Source organism: Ciconia boyciana, chromosome 4 (genome assembly GCF_034638445.1).
Source record: "Ciconia boyciana chromosome 4, ASM3463844v1, whole genome shotgun sequence".
Lineage (NCBI taxonomy): Eukaryota > Metazoa > Chordata > Aves > Ciconiiformes > Ciconiidae > Ciconia > Ciconia boyciana.
In genome coordinates this window covers 23,481,028-23,488,227 of record NC_132937.1, presented here as the reverse complement: position 1 = coordinate 23,488,227, position 7,200 = coordinate 23,481,028, and positions in this window count along the sequence as shown.

The window sequence follows — 7,200 nt, the reverse complement described above, 5'->3', positions numbered from 1 at the left end:
CAGCTACCTTGCTTGTTAATGCCTCTCATCCATCACCTGCTGGGGGATCTGAACCGGCGCAAAGGGGATGCACAGCCCCCCAGCAGCCCCAGCACAGCCCCCTTGCCTCTGCCACCACTGCCCCACACCATGCACATGGCCAAGACCCCCTGAAAAGCCATGGGGAGAGAGGTGCAGGTCCTCACCCAGAGTAGCTCGGTGCAGCTCCCCCAGCATTTCTGAAGCATTGGCTGTTTCATGCTTAGAGGATGTTCTCGCCCGGCAGCACCAGGTGAGGGATGTGGACGGTGTCACCCTGCTGCAGGCAGGAGGGGACATGGCTCCCAGTTTGCTCCAGAGCCCCGGCTTGCTGGTTAGCTTGGAACCACTCAGCACCGACATGAAAGCAGGCTCCAGCCTCCAGGGATCTGAGATGGGGGGGAAAAGCAAGGCTGGGGGGTGAGGCTGCCCATGGCAGCCTGCCACCATTTAGAGATGCCATGCAGAGGCAGGAAGCATTTGCTTGGTGAAAACCACCCAGGATGAAAAACCCAGAACCTTGAACCTACAAGGAAGGGCCAGAACCGCTCCCAGGACCTGGACTGGAAAGCTGGAATCAGGCATGCGCCAAGGCAAAGATGTGACATCCTCAGGCCAGGGGGCTTGTCCATGCCTTGGTGTCCTCGGGTCAGGAGTGAGGGTCAAACCCTCCTGGATCTGTAAATCCCACCTTCAAGAGCGATGCAGCCACGTCAGTGCTGAACTGCTGCTCTGCTGCCGTTGGAGCCTGTGAGTTTGGCAAAGGGATGAGGAAGCCTCAAGCCACAGGGATGCACCAGCGCCCACGCCATCCATGTTGTTACTGCTTCTGCCCTATCCCATGTCCCCAGGCATCCGCACATGGCAACACAAGGGCTGGCAGGGAGCCCAGGTCTGCTAGAGAGGGCCAGGAGGGCTTTCTACCTGCTCTACACATGGTTCAGTGGTTGTCACGATGGGTCAGTGGCTTGCTGCCCTGAGCCACACGCTGCGGACTGGCTCCCGACAGCTCCCTCGGTTTCTGTTCCCCAGTCACCCTCTTCCTTTCATTTTTTCACATTTTTCTCTTTGACTATAAATAGCCCCGAGAGGGACTTCCCAGCCCTCATGGAGGAAGAGGAAATAATCCCTTCCTGAAGGAAGTGGCCAGGATGCCTGAAGGACTCTTCTCACCCAAGTGTAAATGATACCAAACAACATCCCCGGGCAGGAAACGTTGGAGGCAGCAAGGGCAGAGGATGCTACCAGGAGCAGGGCTCCCGAGCGCTTTGTGGAGGAAATATAGATGCTGCCATTAGCTCGTTAACGTTCTGGGGGGTCTGCCATTGGGAACCTGGCCGTTGGGGTTCCCTGGTGCTCCTGTCCAAGCACTGCTGAGCTCTGGAGCCCCACGTTTGCCACAAAAGCAGGTGGCATGCTGTTGAATGGCCAAGAGTCCTGTTAGGGGACTCCAAGGAGTGCTTTGAGTGGGATGATTTACTTCTTCTTGTTCTGCAGCTCTGCGCTGGAGATGGCTGCCATCCCCTCTAGCCACCCAGAAGTCTTTGTTTCAGAAACAAAATCCTCCTCTTAAAAGACTGTCTTCTTCCCCCTTCCCGCCCTGGTGAAGCTACCTACACGGTGGTCTGGGGTGCCTGCAGGAAGATCTGCATTCAGGGTCCTTACCCTTGGCTGCTGCTGGGAGCTGCTGAGCTTGTAGCGGCTGGGGTTGTACCCTTCCACAGACCCTCTCCTCCACACAGGACAGGCACAGCTGAGGTGACACACTTCTCTCTCGACATTGTCTAATTGGCTTGATTTGTCCGTGTTAAACATTTACCATCCACAGTTAGCTCCTTCATTAGCCGTGACACACCATGTGTAACCACACAGCAATACTGCAGCAGTGCCAGAGCCAGCAGCAAACGCTCAGAAAACTGCACAAGGTTAATACAGAGACCATGAGAAAATCTGGGGCTGAATTCAAACAAACGTACACAAGCCTGGAAACACATCTGAGCTGGCAGAAGATCTTAGACAAGTGTGCACATCCATCTGCACAGCCTTCATCCCTGTCTCCTTTATTTATAGCCAGCATAATGGCTTGCCCGTGGACCTGGGAGCTTGCAAGGAGGAATGAGCACACATTTGGCTTGCAAACCACAGTGTAATTAATCCCCAGCAAAGCTTCTGGGTTTCACTTTGTGGCTATGGAAGTTGAAGCTGCTAGCCAGGGTTAACTAGATGCCTCTCCTGCACGCCCCACCAGCACAAGGCAACGGATGGGTCTTCCAGGACTGGGGAGAAACCAGGCAGGTGGGAAAGGAAAACCATTTAAGAAATGACAGAAAAAAAAAGATGAGGAGCACTCCAGGGGTCCCTGCCGCCCCCAGCCCCGCTCCTGAGCCGCATCAGGCCCTTTGCCGCCAGGGCTTTGCCCTGAGGAAGGGTTTTCTCAGCCTCCTCTCCCAGGGAAGGCACATAACTCCTCGAAAGGCTGTTTTGAAGGCAATGTTTGCCATCTAGTGGGGAAATAGGGTCTGGGCATCCCTCTTGCCTGCAGAAGAATGGGATTTGGGGTTGTTTTGGCAGGAGTTGGGGGTCACGCTCCCCCTGGCCCATAGGGCAGCAGCTCCCAGACCCAGCGGGGAGCTCTGGGGAGGAGGAAATTGGGAGAGGTGGTGCTGGCTCAGCTTCCCGCAGGCAGCTCATGGGGCCCTTTGCAGCCCTTGGAGCGGTCCCTGGCTGAGCTGGTGCCCAGCATACATGGGAAGCTGAAATAAGTGCTCTAGAGTAGGGAAGAAAGCACCGTGTCCTGGATAAATGGTCCCTTCCAGCTCAGCATCCCCTTGGGGACTGGTGCCCTGCCAGGTCAGGATCTCCCTGGGGATTAGTGCCTTCCAGGTCAGCATGCCCCTGGGGATTGGTGCCTTCCAGGTTGGCATCCTCCCAGGCATCACTGTCTTCCAGGTCAGCATCCTCTTGAGGATCAGTGCCTTCCAGGTTGGCATCCCTAGCACTCCCCTGGCAATCAGCACCCTACCAGGTCAGCATCCTCCTGGGCATCAGTGCCTTCCAGGTCAGCATCTTCCTGAGTATTGGTGCTTTCCAGGTCGGTATCCTCCTGGGCATCAGTGCCTTCCAGGTCAGCAGATCCTCCTGGGGATCAGTCAGCATCCTCCAGGAGAACCCAGGTGTAGACACAGACCCAGCACTTTTAGCACCTTACCACCTCCAGATCAGCCCAGCACAGAGGTGACTATGTCAGTGCGCAGTGTGCATGTGGAGCTCAACTGCTGCCGAGCCTGGTGGATATCCCAGTGTGGAGCAAAGGCTGGGGGTTGCTTGTATGCTGGGAGGGCCCTGTGTGTTGCAACCCTGCAAAGCCACGAGATTCCCAGAGTCACCTTTAACTCTAGCCCATCATTTTCAGGATGCAGAGAAAGGCCCTGCTGTGCGGGGCTGGCTGTCTGCCCAGTGCCTGCTCCGTGCAGTCCTGGACATCCGGGGAGCACTGGAGTCCCCCAGCTGGTTGAGAAACTCCTACGTAGGGCTGGGCCATGCTGTCCATAACCTCTCTTTGCTTGGTCTGCCCCTGCAGATGAAGCAGCTGATGTGGCAGCGGATGTAGGGGACCACAGGGTGCAGCTGGTGGGAGGAGAGCAGGTAGGGAGGCTCCCTGTCCCTCCCCAGGGCAGCTCCTAAAGTGTCTCCTGCTCTGTTTCAGTCCCTGCAGCTCTGGACGCAGCTGGAGGTGAAGATGGAGTTTTTGCCATGGGGAAGGAAGGAGATCATCTCCTCTGAGCAAATGACATGGCAGCATTGAGGAGATATGATCCTCATGCTGCACAGCAGAAGAGATGCGTGCACAGGGAATATGCAGTGGGCACTGCTGTGAAAAGCAATATGGCTGCGTGTGTCCTCCAGTACCAACACACTTCGTGGCAGGCACACGAAACACTGGGAACTCTTGCTTGGACAACAAGACTGTTTGCAGCAAGCTGGCAGGAAAGTCCTAGGCTCGATGAGGTCATCCAAACAGCTGCTGCTTTGAGGAGGGAGCAGCCATTTTCCTGAGAGCATCATGAGCAGCAGTGTTTGGGTACAGCTAAGCTGCTGGCTTTAGCCTCCCAGCATCTCTGCGGCCATGTGCTTGGTGCTTTCCAACCACGAAAGACCAAAAGCATCCTGGAGGCAGGGAGGGGGCCAGCCCCAGCAAGCAAAGAACAACCTGTTCCTGCAGGGAGAAGCCTACAACGGGGCAGCAAGAAGAGGTGTCTCAGGCCTCTCCTCTCTCCGCATCTGTTTGGGTGCCAGCATATCTGGTCTGGCAGGTGATGTCTCTCCTTCTCTCTTTCAGGAAAGAGCTGATTGATGATAGGCAAGGAGTTGCAGAAAGGGAGGCAGATGAAGGAGTATGGGTGATCTCAAGGGTCTCCAGTGGGCTGGGCACTTGGACCCTCTAGCAAGACCCCAGGCAAAGATATCCCACGTGCAGGTGAGATGAAGGCTATGGCCATGGTGAATGCTCAGCACTGGGTTTTTTAAGCATGTGTTTGGATTTGCTGTGTCCCTGGGGCAGGGTCCCTGCTGCTCCTTCACTCCCAGTGCCTGGACACCATGAGATGGAAGGGGTTCCTGAGGTGGATGCAATCCCTCTGGAGATGCTCCACGCTCTCCCCTCACACTCTCGAGACCTGCACCAGTTACAATTCAGGCTCTGTTCCCTCATGTCAGCTGTGATGCCACTTCCATGGGGACTGGCTGCATGGGTCACCCCTGGGACTTGTTCCCAAACACCATCCTTGCTCTGCCCATGGGCCTTCCTTTGCCAGCCTTACGCACTTTGCCTCCCAGCCATCTTCACAAGTCAGCCCCTGCATAATGAGCATCTTTGATGCTTAGGATGGTATTTGGGTGTCCAAACTGCCTATCCATCCATTCATCCATGCATCTATTCATATATCCATCCCTCCCTCCCTCTGCCAAGCGATCCATGCATCCATCTATACATCTGCATGGCTCCTTCCTGCAGTCCATGCATCCTTCCTTCCCTGCAGAATCACTGACCATATACATACCCTTTCCTTTCTCCCTTGCCTCATGACATACATGTTTCGTGCCTCTATGGCTTCTATGATCTGCTGGGGCTGCTTTTACTTCTTTCCTTGGCTCAGGATGTGGCAGAGAAGGAAGCAGGAGCAGCCATGAGAGGTAAATTGAGACTGTTTTGCTTCACAGTCCTGTGCAACCCGCCTCCTCCCCTGCAAAACGCAGGCTGATCCTGGCAGTGAGGCAGGGAGAGGTGGAGGCTGGGCCTGAGGACCAGCCCAGATATTTGGCAGGGTCTACAGCAGTCAAGCAGCCCAGGCTCCGCTGCACAACTGTCCACAACGGGTGCCCCTCCACTATGGCTCTGGCCCAGGCTATTGCTTTCCCAAATGAGCCCTGCACACAGCTGGGCGGCTGGTGCACCCCAGCCCCTGCCCGAGAGATGCTCTCGATGGGGCCAGCATGCACAGGATGGAGACAGACAGCACTGACACTTTCCGCACCTCAGCGCTGGGGACCTTCTCTGGCATCTGGCATCGCCTGCTGGAAATTTTGTGCCCCCAGCAGGACCCACGTTCTCCCGCAGTTTTCTCCTGCTGGGCTTGGGTGGTCCCTGTCCCATGCCAGGGAGCTGGACCCATCCCTGCTCCTCATGGATGCAACCCACAAGCTGCTTTGACCTGGCACCGCCTCAGCATCCCCAGGCCTGGCTTGTACCAGCTTCCCCAGTGATCCTGGCACAGCATCTGCCCTGGGGAGGGCGGGATACAGCAGCAAGGCAAGTTTGGAAGTGCCTCTGCCTACTCTGGGCAGGGTGCGTCCAGGCAGGGCTCCAGCCTGCAGCAGGAAGCCTCCTGCTCGGTCAGTGGCTGTGCGAGCCACCGAGGAGCTCGAGCCCTGGAGGAAGTGCCCTGGCCCCGCAGTGGGACAGGGAGGTGCCGGCACTGGGACTGGTCTCGTGGTCCCTTCCTGTTTTTCTTCTCCACAGCTTGAAGGCAAAGTTGACTTTGGCATCTGGAGCCCTCTCCTTTATCCCAGATTGCTGTTCACTCCAGCCCTCCCCTTGCATCTTCACTGCTCTAGTGGAAAGCCCTGTTCGCCCATGTCCAGCGCCAGGGCATCCTCCCCCGGGGCAGCTGGTAGTGCAGCACCCAGCACCAAGCATCTTTAGCCCCCCAAGCACTGAACCTGCTGCTTCCTTGTGTCCCCGATGCCCATGTGTCACATTTACATGCTGCTGGGCCCTGAGCCATGGGGCATCCCAGCAGGCAGCCACAGTGCGGGCAGGAAGGACTTCGCGGTGGCGTGCAGACCTCTTGCCTGCTCTCGGTATCTCCAGCTGCCAAATGGGTGGCAGGTCCCCTCTCTAAAGCTTCCATCAGAGAGGAAAGGAGTTACCCTCCAGGGCCAAGGGCAGCAGGATGCGGTAATGAGGACCAGATGTGCATCTCCTGCCCTCAAGCTGCCCTGGTCACCAGAACTGGGTGTTCCCACCACCCGGCCAGGCAAGCCCCAGCTAAGGAAGGGGACACAGGGCTTGGCACATGGGGACAGCACAGCTATGGGTCCCCTCTGCCTGTCATTTCTCTTCTACCCACCCCACCCGAGCTGGCCAGCACAATGGAGGCACACGTTCCCTTGTGGATATACAAGGCTCTGGCGGTCTCTGCTCCCCCCAGCCAGCAGCAACCCCCTTCTATTAGTAGCACGCCTGGACTTTCTGGAGTTTGTAAGCGGGCAGGATATGGGGGCCAGAGCTGCTGGCTCGCACCCTCTCCCACTTTCTGGCCATTGCACTTCTGTGTCTCAAGCAGGCATCAGCCTCTAAACCAGCACCAGGTGCCAGGAAACCACTGAGCTGTTTGCAAACGCTGGAGCCACAGCTATGGGATGGACGTGACCTGTGTTCACAGCATCTTACGGACAATCACAGCCCTGATCCCCTCCATAGTGGCAGGGGAGTGGGATCTGGTGGTGATAAGAGCAGGTTTCCAAGAGGAAAGGGCTGCCCATGCCATGATGGGGACTGAGGGGAGACAAGGGTGACTGACACATCAGAAAGGGTTTTGGCTGGGTTGGATGCTGGGGACCAGAGTCCAGGAGGTGATGGCAGCATGACACAGCCGGAGCTGGCAAGTTCTGGGATGCAAC